Below are 13,713 nucleotides of genomic sequence, written 5' to 3'. Positions count from 1 at the left end.
AGGGCCAGAGAAGTTGGACTGGTACATTCCTAGAAATGATTATAAAAGGATGATGATCAGTGATGGAAACCAAAGGAGGAGCAAGGAGGCGTAGAAGAACCTAGTGGGAATAGTAGGACAGTGGTCATGTCCCTGACTTCCTGAGAAGACATCAGTTGGAAACACCACTGGTCCTGTTTGTCACCATACAGCTCTAAACCTTATTCCCACTGATTCATTTCAAGGACTGTGGCAATAAAAAAAGAAATCACAAAAATATAAGCTTTCTTATAATGTATATATGCTAAGCCAATGTGAGACATCATAAAAACTCCATGGTTTCATGAAACCATAAGCAAACAGATTAGAAAATGTGTAATGCTTAGAAACCTCAAATAAACAAAGCACTTACACACTAACTAGACCTTTGATGAAGAGACTTTCTTCACACAGGCAGAATACAAAATGATGACATATATTTCACGTAAAAGAGATGTCGCTGTGCAGTTGCTACATATAAGACAAGATGACTGATTTGATCTTAAGAAAAGCCTAGATCATTACAAAAACTCAGATCAAATGCAGAAACAACACTAAAATACTAATATGTAGAAAAATGAGAGAGTTTTTAATACACCACTTTTTCATATACACGCTTCACATATAGTAGAAGCTTCAAGAAGTTATGAACCTTTGCAGCACTGACAAACTGGGTTTAGGGGTAGTGGAAGCAAATAAACTGAAAAAAACACCACAGGAACACTAAATAGAGCATGCAGAAAAAACAAAACTATTAATGGAAGGGGTCCCTTTCCAACAAAAACTGAAGAGATTGAAGTGCCATACAAATCAGACATGCCTGTCAGCAGGCCAGGGTGGCTGATCAACAACTTTGAATGCAGTCGTAACAACACAAAAGGAGACAAGTTCAGTCATGGTGTTACTGCTAAGCTTTATGGAGCAGTTTGATTCATTTCGCTTTATAACAGGAGGAGGGAGGGGTAAAAACGAACTAAGGAACCCCAGGAAAGGAGACACAGAAGTACCAGACCTTCAGAGGAAGCCACACGCACACAGAAGAAGCAACAGGAATATCAGGGATAGATAAAAAGTCAAATTAAGTATAAGACACAGAAGCAACCCACCTACTTACCTTGCAGCAGCAGCAGCTGTGCCAGACACCCACACACAGGGTTTCCCCTCCTTGTACTCTCAGGTACTGCTTTAGGGAGAAGCCCTACCGAAAGCCTAAGTCCCTGCTGCCCTTTCAAGGCTCACAGCCTGCAAGTCTATGATATCTCTCCCTGGGGCTGGTGGATATAATGCTATCATGTATGCACTCCAGGTGTATTTGTATGAAGAGACTATGCGATTTTGCTGTGAAGGATCCTTGGTCATCAAAGTGCATTGCTGAGCCTTACCTACCGGGGACTGGGATAATCCCACCAAGTCATTACAAATTACAGATTCTCTCCTCCCAGAGCTGCTTCTGCTCAGCTGACACTCTCAAGATATCAGAAAAGCCAGACTGCCCTCAGATAATCATACCCAAACAGGACATCATCTTCCTGATGACTGCAACAGCAAGCAACTGCAGCCCAGCGTCTGTCTGTCCGTCTGTCCGTCCTGACCTGCTGTGGTTACAGAGCCCTCCCTTCCCCAAGCACTCCCCAACACAAGCCAGGCTGCAGGACCGTCCCGTCACGGAGTTGTCCTCTGTGTACCTTCCACCCACTGCATCTCCTCTGCAGCATGGCCACAGGGGGCCCGGCAGGGACTCCCCTTGGAGCAGCCAGCTCCTGAGGTCATCCCAACTCACACTTGGCCACCAGACAAGGGCATTTTACTTCTAGTTGCTCAATGAGCCAACTTGAATCTCCATCTATTTTCAAACAGTTACAATAAATATGGATCCCAGATCTGGAACCAATTTGTACTCTAGTCTGTTTGATTAAAGTCAGTAAAATTTAGCTACGAAAGGATTTGTTCTAGCATTGGGATATCCTCTAGAGGGTAAAATACAAGACTACTGCTAAAATATAAGACATAATTGGTGTCTGGGAACCCCACCTTTGGCAGTCTCCAGGCCTCCATAAATTTAATTTTAGGACTGTCCCTGCAACCCCAGTGGATGAACACACGGCCCATTTACAAAGGTTGTTGTGCCGCCCTCAGAGCAGCCAGGAACATGACCTATAAATTTAATTCTCTTTATTCATTTTGAGTATTGCATCTGATTTTATTTTTTTTTTAAATTGAGAAACTACAAGCTTCTATAAATTGCAGAAATCTGCCAAGTACGAAGGAAGAGCAAGCGAATACAAATCTACATCTATTTGCAGTTTCTTGTCCCAAATCAGCCAACCAACAGGGAGATTAAAGAGAAAACAGGAACAACTGGCAATTTGCTCATAATTTAAAATCAAAATATATAATACATATATATGATTGAGTCATCTGCTCCCGTTTTTCATACATCCTTCATTTAATATTACAAGCTCTTCAGGACAGGGACTGCGCCTCTGTATTGTTGAAAAGTGCTTAGTACAAAAAGGCTCTAATGATGTGCGGAGATGTGTGACTACTAAAATATTAATATTTTATACTTAATTTTAATATTTAATATTAACAATATCAAGAGCAGCAACAAATATCTCTGTGGGGCTGTCACAGGTGTAATCCTGGCAGGGAAGGGAAAGCTCACAAAGATGAAAGACTGGATTTTCAGACTCTCAAGCCTTCCAGTCCTATCAAGCTGCACAGAGAGGGCCCTCTTTGTGTCCTACCTGTGTACCCGGCAGCTGCCACTGACTGGATTTCCCACCACGAGATGCAGGCTTGACAAGGTCTGCACTGGCATCAGCTAACTCAAAAAGAGGAAAGTCATGTCTACACACAACTGAGATGCGCTGTATGTTCTTGAGCAAGGGTTCTCACACATTTTCATGCATGCCAGGTCTTTTTTGTCTTCACGGTAACCCTCCCTAGTCTTCAAAATCATCAATAACATTTTCATATGAAATCAATGCAAAGAAGTTGAATGTCCTAATGTCATCTACCTGAAACAAAAGAAGGCCAGCACATGTCCAGCTGCTCCCAATTCAGAGTTTAGGACTTTGTGAAGCACATCCAGCACCTGTACCTGAGGCACAGGTTTCGTGTCCAGCTGAACCTCACTTACAGGCTACAGCTGTAAGTCGGAGATAGAAAGGACTTACTGGATTAGGTTATCCCACTGCTCTCCTTGCTTCTTCATTTTTATTTCTCAGTGCTGTGTGCAACCTACTTCTTAAATAAGTTTCTAAGACTTAGGTAACATCCTCCAGGGAAACAATACACTGATTTTATTCCCAAATATGTGTATTTTTTTTTAACATACATTGTAATTTTTTCCCTTATTTCTATTATGGCTGGTCACATCACTTTAAATATATATATTTTTTCAATTTTTACTAATCACATCTCACTGTATTTGCCAGTTACTCCACCACCAACACCCCCTCCTCCATCTATTTACCTATTGTAATGATTCCCTGTAACAAAACAAACATCCTCATGTTTACACTGAAATACAAGGTGTCCAAACCAGGACCATCCAAACAATTATAATGCTTACTTCATGAAGCTATCCTTAATCCCAAACACACAAAGGAATAACCATATTCACCTGGAAGACAAAATGCACTAGAATTGTAAACCATATTTAGAAGGTGTTTTAGGGAGTTAATGGTGTAATTTTATACCAGAGGACCACTATTACTGCATGAAGAAGGGTGCACTGGCTTTCACCTTACTAAATGCAGGATATAATTTCCTTGTAATCAAACACACCCCACCAAAAAAAGAACTAATTCTTCACACTTAACAGCTACCTTTATGAAAAGGATTTCTCAATAATCTCCAAGGGTTCCCAAAATGCCACTTCATACATGTAATTAGAAAAACAGTACAAAATACCTTAAGGCCAGGCACTGAAAAATACACAAAATAACTAAAATTTCTCATGGTGAAAAAGATCAGTCGGCATGTAAGACACATCTAAATTTATGAATTTCTGTCCCGTAACCTACGTTTATTGCACGTCATATATAGAAACATACGAATGTGTGAGCTTTTACAAATTTAGGTTGACCAAAACCTTAGTCTTCCATAGAAAGTGTAAGCTCCTCAGGATATAAAAGCATACTCATAGAAGGTTTGGTATTTGGAATACGTAAGTAAACAACAGGACAAGAGCCCAAGCTGCACAGAAGATGGAAGGAGGTTTACTGAGCAAATGAAAAGAAAGGTAAAGGCTGATTTCCAAGCACTATTATCCTTATCTTCTTCTTTGGTTATGGTCAACTGAAATAGTTAATTTTAACTGTATCCTGCATTTTCCCACCTGAAAAACATCACTCACTGATTTGCTTGTGACTTACTAATTGATAATGAGACAAAATGTTTTCCATGCGCTGATATTCTTTAATCAATACACTGGCATTTCCATCTCATGGAAGTAATGGTAAATTTAGAGAGCTGTACATTCAACTCTGCTTTTGCTGTTAAACAGAAACCCTCGTAAAAGTGAAAATAATAACGTAAAAAAGTTATAAGTAGACATGGAAAACAAGCATATTTCTTTCAGGCACAGATTTCTGTGTTTATTTATAAAGAATGTAACTATGCCAAAAATAATATTTTTAACATCGCAAATGAGGAATATTACTTCCATTTCAAAAGAAATGCCTCCCCCAATACTTTCTTCAAACATTCAAATCCCAGCTTAATAAAAATAAATGGCATCCCTCATTTCTTCAAAATTGCATATTTGATATCCAAAGGTTTGCTGTTCTAACAAGATATAAGCACTTTGAAATCCCACAATTATGTATTCATGTGCCAGAAGTCAGACATCTTTTTTTTTTCCACAGACGTCGGTGAATATAATAAATATATTTATAACTCTAAAATTTCAAGACCTTGCTTTTGAAGCATGAAAAAAGCATAATGGCAGATACTGAAGTCCACTGGAAACATCACAAAACCAGGCTAAATCTTATTCCCTTGGTATGTTATCTCCCGAGTCTTTTAAAACTGCATGTAGCAGCAATGAGATCCTAACTTATTTTTCACTTATGTTTGCAATCTTATTTACACGTGGAAGCTACAGGTGATTTCTCACAAAAAGATAAAAGAACAGCCTCAACAGCAAGTAACCGATGTCTCAGTCCAAACCACAGATGCAAAGCTCAACCCAAGAAATTCAACATGTAGCAGAGGACAACTCTGCACACCCTCTTTCCAACAAGCAGTGAACCGAACACAACTTAGGCTGCACACAGCAGTCGCTCACACAAGACTCGGATTAAATAGCCAACTAATTTAATGACTGTAGGAACATCTTAAAGTGACTTTTCATTTCCAAAAAGGACTCAGTAAAAAGAAAATGAAGAGCTATTTATCATTAGTAATGGAAACTGTATTGAATTTTCCAGAATACCAGGGCCAACTTACTTTTCTTTTGTACATTACCAAGTTTTACAAAGGATTTCCCTGAGGCACTTTTTGTTTTTCTCCATTTGACTGCTAGATGCTAGGTGGCAGATGCAGGCACGTACTTGACCTCACAGAGCAACATTTAGAAGCAAATGACATTAACTTTCAGTTCATCAGGAAAAGATATATTTGGGATTTCTTTCTTACAGCATTTAGTGTCATGATGCCTCAGAAAATAGAAACATTTAAAAATAATGCAATAGCATGAAGTCTCCTTTTAAAAAAAAAAAGTCTTCATTTGTTTTGTATGCCACTTAAGGAAAACAGGAAACAAATTTAAACTAAATGGTTGCTTTCAAATTTTCCTTAAAAGACTTTAACACGCATATGTAGAGGGTCTGGCATACAATTTACATTATACATTCTCAACGGGATGTATATATTTAGCAATATGATATGAGATGATCACCATCAGCAGTTTGAATTTGACATTTAAGAAGACATTAATAGCAACACTAGAAACACGACAAACCTTGGGCAACAATAACAGAAAAATAAAACTGCTGTTCTAATTAGGTTTCCCAAAATAAGCCCATCTTTCAGTCACATCCTTCTGTCACTGCACCTATAAACCCCCTATGAAGCAGGACAGATTTTTCTTGACAACTAAACATGCCACAGTTAAATGCTGCACCACTAGAGTTCCCCAAATTACTCACTTTACTTTGTCTGGGTACTAATGCATCATTTTACTTCTGCACACAGTGACAAGAATGCCTTCGCTGAACAAAGCAAGACGACATCAGCTGGCACGCGTTTTTTTCCCTCTGTTATTTTATGTCACGACAGAGCAGCTTAGAGATGTAACTCGTGTTTATTAAATACCCAATTCAACCAGATGAACATTATCATGATTAAAATACAAGATAATTTCAGACCACGTGGAATAATGAAGGTTACTCATCAAAATAAACTCTCACTTCTGCACTGCTGAGCATCCGTGCGATGCGACAGCTGCACCCATAGCTGCCATTTGAGGCCACGGCAGCAGTTACTGGAGGGCAGTATTTGGCACACCACAGCTACAAAAAGCCCATCGAGGTACCTGCGCTATACATGGCCCAAGAAAAAATGTCCTACTTACAACAGGCTGAATGCAGGGAACATTCAAAGCCTTTTGAGGCCATTCAGATATCAGGAGGCTGTGGACACTGACTGTGGGACCCTGACCTCTTGCAGGAAAACAAAGAGATTTGCTGAAGGAGGAAGGTCTAGAAGAGATATTTGTCTGGAGAAGTTCCACCTTCTGCACTTCACTGTGCTGTAAAATACGCTCTGTGCCTCTGGCCACTTTGAGCTTCTGCAGTCTAATCCAGTTAAAAAAAAAAAAAAGAAGTCTGGACTGCTATAACATCCAGCGGGCCCTTTGACAAGTGCTGTTGTTAGGACATTGTGCATCCCTCTCAAAATTGAGAGCAGCATCTGTTTTTGTGAAGCTACTGGGAACCAGCAGTGAAACTATTTGCAGCACGGTAAGATACCATCAGTGAGAATTTGGAAGATTCCCCTTCAGATTACATTAGCTTTGGTTACAAAAAAAAAAAAAAAAAAAGAAAAAAAAGCCCAGTAAGATCCCCACATAGACATTTAAAAGGGCGTCGGCACTTAGGAAATGCTTCCACCAGAGGATTTCAAAGCGTTTTTGAAATACGCGCTGACAGAAACTCACCATGTGCCAGTAAAAGGGTCTGGTAAGTATCAGTGGTCTGGCAACCTATACACCGTGAAGTGGCTACCAGCTTCTCCGTGCTTGGATTATCCTGGAATGAAGCCTCAGAAACAAAAACACGTGTTTCATTTAATGTAGTTTCTTAATTTAGTCCCAGCAAAGATTAAGCACAAGACAACAGCTACTCTGAACCTGCAATTTATCTGGATTATCTACTGTCCTTACAAATACCTCCTGCTTTAATAAAAATTTAGCACAGAGTTGCCTTGTCTGTCTAACATTGAATTCAGAGCAAGAGCTAATATTGGCTGACCGCAGCTCCGTGATCTAATGACAAACAACGTGGATTATTCACCGCAAACCAACAGACAAGTATAAACAAGCTCAACAAAAAATAGAAATGTTACAAAGGAATGAGAAAAACATCATTTTTTTCTTATCTCTTAATGTTTCCTCCCCTCAGCTGAACTGAATAACGTTAAAGATTCAATTTCAGAAAGTGTTTTATATTAAAATTGAGAAATGAAGAGTACTACAGAAAACACAAAATTTTATCTGCTGATAACAATCCTTGCTTTATCAATAAACAGGTACTTCTCAATACATTAAAGCATCTACCCTGCAGAACAGCTGAGCATATTCTTAGCTTTACACTTTACCTGGATCTCAGCACGAGTGATGAATGAAATAGGCATATTGCATCAAAGGTCCTCGCTATCTTGGTGCTTTGCAAAACAGGAGTCTCAATCAGGCACATTTAAATGCTGTGCTAAATATTAATATGCTTTCTAAGAAAGAAATAGTTTGCAGCCATCTCACACTTTCTCTCTTTTAGTAAAATTAATTAAATAGTTGAAGCAAAATAATACGTGAAGAAACTGCTTTGTAGGACATTGTCTATTTTGAAACAAGATGGAGACGTTTATAGACACTTGTTAAAAATTCAGGCAAGCTTCAAAACAAACACCGGTAAAGACTGTGTGATGCCCGAAGATGTTGTACTGCACAGAGCTACTCGTGTACAGCTGCAGACAGCACGAACGCCTTCCTGTAACATTTCTCACAGGAGTTCTTTTAGCACACGGATTCCCCATCTGGCGAGGCCACACAGCCTCGTCCCCCATCTAACAGCCCTAACATCTGGGAGGGAAAACCAAGGAACAAAACTGACCTCTCCGGACAAGTTTTAAATCAATTAGCAAGAGCCTGCAGAAAAACCACTAAGACACGGTATCTCTAAAAGGTCATTCTGTAAATCAGATAACCCTTATTTTAAACAGCCACTGGGAGGTCTGAGCTGGTCTTCCCACTATTTATCTTCCCTTCTAAATATCCATTCGGGTGGCAAACAGCAAAGCTGCACGCCATGAAACAGGTGCAGCATTAGATGCCATCTCTCCCCACGATTTTGTCCTCTCTTCCTCTCCCTTGCAAACTCACACAAAATGAGGTGCTAAGAAAGAGCAGGGATGACTCAAAACAACCTCATTTTTTATTAGAAATAAATACATGAATAGAACAATGAGTTCTTTGTTGGTTCTCTGTCCATTTTTGCCCATCATTGTCTATTTTTACCCAAGAGATTTTAAAATCACCACAGTGACCAAGTTGAGGGGCTGATGGCAAAAAATCTGTAAGTTATTTGACATGAAAGTTGTTGGTTTTTTTTCCTCCCCAGAATAAAGGTTTAGGCCTTTCAAAAATATTTCCTCATCTCTCACCAAAATAGGAAATTACGTATTACTACAAATGGGCAATTATCAGTAACAAATAATAAAAGTACACGCTAGTACCTGAAGCCAAGCAATACAATTATTCTTTTCCAGCAACAATAAACAAATAGCCGTGCAGTTATAACAGAAAGCAGCCTCCTTATAACCTGTGGGTAACCAACTGTGGATGCTATACAGCACATACTTGGCACCTACACATCCTGACGTAACTGCAGACTGACATTTTTCCTCAGGGGTATATGCTGCAGAGGAACTGGGCAAACATTCAGCTCCCTGAAAATCACGCAGCTTAGCTAATCTCGCTCAGCTCTAAAGACAACCTATTACAGGAGTCACGTTATTTAAAAGTGCTTGCCTGACCTATGTGCAGCTGTTTGGGGTGTTTTTAAGGAGTAAACGCTCTCCAGAAGGCAGGAAGGGACAAACCTGAGCCATAGGGCTTTGGGGAAAGGAGCGACTGCAGCCCAGATCACGCTGCAGCATGATTTTCAGGTAGGACCATGCTCCTGCACTGCCAGGGCACAGGAGCAGCAAGCCATGGTGCGCAGACTCGCGGGGAGACCGGGACAGACTCCTTTGATTTTTCTGCGGAGAAAGCCCCTACAGCTGCTCAGGTTTACGAGTCTATTGTAGTGATTTTTTCTTCACAGCAATTGCACAAATGTGCACAGTAAGCATACTGAGGCTCAAATAAGAGCAAGACAAGTTCAGTCTCATATCCCACTGGGTAGCCCGAAAAGTAAATAAATAGCAAATACGCTGCAAGTCAGCACTGAACCCTTCACTTTCACTGATACTGCAGCATCAGTGTACATGTTTAACTAATGTGACCGTGCCCTACAGACATTCCAACTGCAAGGAAAAATCCTTAAAGAAGAGATTAGGGTGGGGCACAACAATCAAACACCACACTGCAGTAACTCGAACCACTGTCACTATGACTGCCTTTAGCCAAATTGGAAAAAAAAGAAAGAGATGCAAAATAGGATGCATTTTTTTTTTTCAAAGATCACAGGTGCTGGACACGAGCACTGCAAACAAAGGCTGAAGTTATGCCAGGTGTTCCTGCCCCCCACTTTGCACAGGGAGCTGATCCGACATGCTAACACAACAGAACACTATTCCTCCCCACCCCACACCAATTTTCTTCTGGGTCACCTTTTTGGTAGCACTGAACTCTCAGCTCAAAAGCGGTTTGAGCCTTAGATGGTGATTCTACTCCAAGATTTAGGGTAGTAGATAGGGGGAAAAACTTTCCTTTCTCATCCGTTCCTGTCTCTGAGCACTGACCTCTTTGAAATTCTCATCTACTTGTCTCATAAAGGGGACCTCCTACATCTTAGAAATCATTTGAACCCTTGTAAAAATCTTGTCCCACTTGCAGACGTGAAGCCCCTGGAAATCTGGGTCGAGGAAGAACTTGCTTTAATACCAGACTCTATGATTTGCATTTCTTACTATGCCAATATAAAAGAAGCATTTGCCAAAATTTTATTGACCTACTACCACTCCACTGATATCATAAGCAGTGACCATACTTTATGTCTAATATTATCAATTACCAAGACAGACTAATAGGGCAATACTTTATAAATCTGAAGCCTCATGTAGCCTGCAGGTCTGCAGAGCAGCTACAAGCAGCAGCGTGAGCTGCTCCAAACCTGTGGCTGACAAGCTTGATAAGCAGTTACAAAGAAATGGCAAGCTAGAAACCAGAAGAAATTCACCTCAAAACAGTATCCTCAAAGATACTGGAAGTATGTTTTTTTTTTTTTCTTCAGGTCTATGCAGCTCTGCAGTTATTTGGGAAACAAGTAGCATTTAGCCGGATATCTTGATTTTCTAGCATGCCACCCACCTTAGTGTGCAAACTAAAACAGTATTTTATTTTATGCCAGTCATTCTATGCTCCTATTCAGGTTTTGAAGCAAAAAGGGAAATAATAATAAAGTAGTTCTAGGATTGGGATATTGAAATTGTAACTGCTCGGATATATGCCAATCACAATTCACTCTTAATAAATACTTTCCTTTTAGTATTCCTATTGTCTACTTCACAGCGACTGCAAAATATTTGGTTATTTTGTTGTTGTTTGGGGAAGGCAATGCTAGCCAATTACAGTATTAATATGCAGTGCTCATAATTAGCCTCAACCACCACTGTATCTCTTTAGAAGTGCTCACAGGTAAGCTGAAAGGATTTTGAAGGCAAAAAATATTACTAATTGAAACATTTCAAGGCTCATATCTTCCCTTTAAAATGTAAATTTAATCTTAGAATAAGTTACTTAATAATTATCTGAAATTTGAAAGAGGATTTGACTCTTCCTCCTGTACCAACTTGAAAGCGCAAAGCATAAATGCAGAGTTTCCAGGGCAAAGTCCTAAGGTCCTGGCTCCTCAAGATAGCAAGTAAGCCACCTTTCATTTCCTAAATCAGTATGTTCCAGCCTTGCTGCCCACACCAATACTTACTGTGGATTAGGAAAGGCAAGTACTGAGCAGAAGAGCAGTAATGGTTAAAGGAGATGCACTGCACACTGAATCAGCTGCTGCAGATTAAATAGTGAAGAACTTCTTTAAATTTAATCCCACAACCAGTCCTGTTCTTGCTGAAGTCACCATGTACAGCTCTTCACAGGACAGACTAAGCATGGCTTGTCTCTGTCTGGTGGCGCTTACTTCACCCAAACCAGGATATGTATGGAAATCTGCAGTCCCATAAATTGGTACATTCTCTAGCTGGGCAATGAACTAAAAGACGGTTTGTATTATTAATTTTTTGTTTCCTGAAATGGAACATGTACCATAACCACTAGTTTTTATTTAGAATGAACCAAAGGAAACAAAAAGGTGATTATCAGCTGGGGCAGAAGGCTGGGATGGAGAGGAAGGTTGGTGGAGGGGAGAAAGGAGATGTTGCTTCTCCTCTCCCTGACATTCCAAAGGTGCCCCAAGCCCTTCTCCTGCCTTCCCCCTGCACTCCCTTAAACCAGCATAAATCACTTCAAAAATCTGCCCAGTTGTCAAGCCACTAGTCTGAATTAGAGTGAATGGTCCAGCCTTGGTCACAGATGGGCCTGGGCCACAAGCACTGCTGGCCCCAAGAAGATGGTAAAAGAGATACCAAAAAGGAGCATCAACACAGGATATGGAATAAAACAAACCCATCTGCTGCCCAGCTGAGCAACTGAAAGAAAAACCAAACCCAGGGGGAAAAAAATGAGGTGAAAATCAGGGCAGATATGAAGGAGGAGGGATAGAAAAAATAGGAAGCTTTCAGAGCAAGAGACGTGGAAGGAAGCAGGTAGCCTGCAGACCACTTCAAGCGGGCTGCTGCCCTGAGAGACGTGGGCCGCACGGCCTTACCGCCATCTTCTTTCTCTCCTGAGGCACTGCCCTTCTGCTCCACGCAGCTACCAAAACGCGGTCAGGGAGTGACGCATCGCTCATAAAAGACACGACCAGCTGCCTCACAATGGAAAATCGCCCAGCCTGATACATAGTACCACGCTGGTGAGGAAAGAATAACTGGAGATGCACCCCAGGCCCCGGAGGTGGGGGCAGAGGGGAAGCCATTTGGTCTTCCTGCTGAATGTGATCTGGCAGTTATTTTGCTTGCTATGAAGAGAAAGCAGCAGTTATTTTATTGATTTTTTTTTTAATACAGATGGTGTTTTTGTATTAAATTAATGAATACATAGCACACTGAGATATAAAATGTAAACTGCATGCACTGAAAAGGTTTTAACTTGAGGATGTATTGCTATTTTCTTCTTGTTTTAAAAATATTTTAGCATATTTCTGAAATGAATACTAGCCAGCTCACTGTGCTACAAATAATTATACAAAATCTAAAACAGTACCTTGTTCTAGCTATTCGGATGTCCTTTTTTTAAAAAAAAAACACCATGATTTACAGAAATCAAACACAGTCACATCCTGCCAGAAAACATTTTCATAACAGAGACAAGTCATACCTACAACAAATGCATCTGAAACAAGAGCTTGTTATCAATGCCTTTCTCTCAGCTCTTCTAGCCACACTAAGTAGTAGCACAGCACTCATGGATCACCTTCAGATAAGCCTGTAAATCCAGATGTTTCACACTCATTACACAAATCTCAACTTCCATCCTCCTCCTCCTTCTCCTTGTCCAAGTGCTACAACACCCACCCCCCCCTCACTCCAGGCAGCCAACCCAGCGTGAAACCATGATGTAACTTATGTTTTTTTTTGCATTGAAAAGCTTTAGGGACAAAACTTGGTTTGAACTGCCAGCATAGCTGAGATAAGGCTTTCAGGACTGGATATTACTGTGATAGTGTGTGTAGGGGAAAAAATAACATGCAAGAAAAGCTCAGGAAAATAGCCTGAAATCGTTGACAACGTATTTACTATTTAGAGATTACTAGCTATAAAAACTGCAAGAAACAGATAAACACACGCGATGGTAGACTAGTTTTCCTAATAAAAACAGGGAAAAAAGTAACGACACCTCTAAATAAATAGATTTATGCTAGTAAACATTCTAAGATGGGTACACTTATATCAACAGCAGAAGTGGAACTCAGTTAAAACCACAGAAGTAAAATTTTTAACACTGAAATAACAGATGCTCCTACCAATGCGAACAGGTGTCAGGGCTTGCTGACAAACCTCTGCCAACAAACATTTTGGGAAAAGTAAGCCCTTCATGTGAATTCCCGAAAGAGCTATGGCCTACCAGAAGAGAGAGCAAACAGCTTATTGTTCTTTTTCATTATATCCTTAATATGTTTTATGTGATAACTC

General features: G+C 40.2%; 1 protein-coding gene across 21 annotated transcripts in view; it reads right to left on the bottom strand.

The window, feature by feature from the left end:
* TENM3 (teneurin transmembrane protein 3) overlaps positions 1–13,713 on the bottom strand; it is a 1,343,587-nt gene that overhangs the window by 211,503 nt on the left and 1,118,371 nt on the right. The window contains exon 1 of one of the 21 annotated variants that reach the window (XM_048078301.2): positions 7,187–7,208. The exons of the other annotated variants lie outside the window; for them this stretch is intronic. The gene's annotated coding sequence lies outside the window, so the exon portion shown is untranslated. Of the gene's footprint in view, positions 1–7,186; positions 7,209–13,713 lie in introns of those variants that run through there. 21 annotated transcript variants of the gene reach the window in all.

This window comes from Anser cygnoides, chromosome 4 (genome assembly GCF_040182565.1).
Source record: "Anser cygnoides isolate HZ-2024a breed goose chromosome 4, Taihu_goose_T2T_genome, whole genome shotgun sequence".
Lineage (NCBI taxonomy): Eukaryota > Metazoa > Chordata > Aves > Anseriformes > Anatidae > Anser > Anser cygnoides.
Note: the sequence above shows the minus strand (reverse complement) of the source record. Positions and strands in the feature narration are given on the sequence as shown.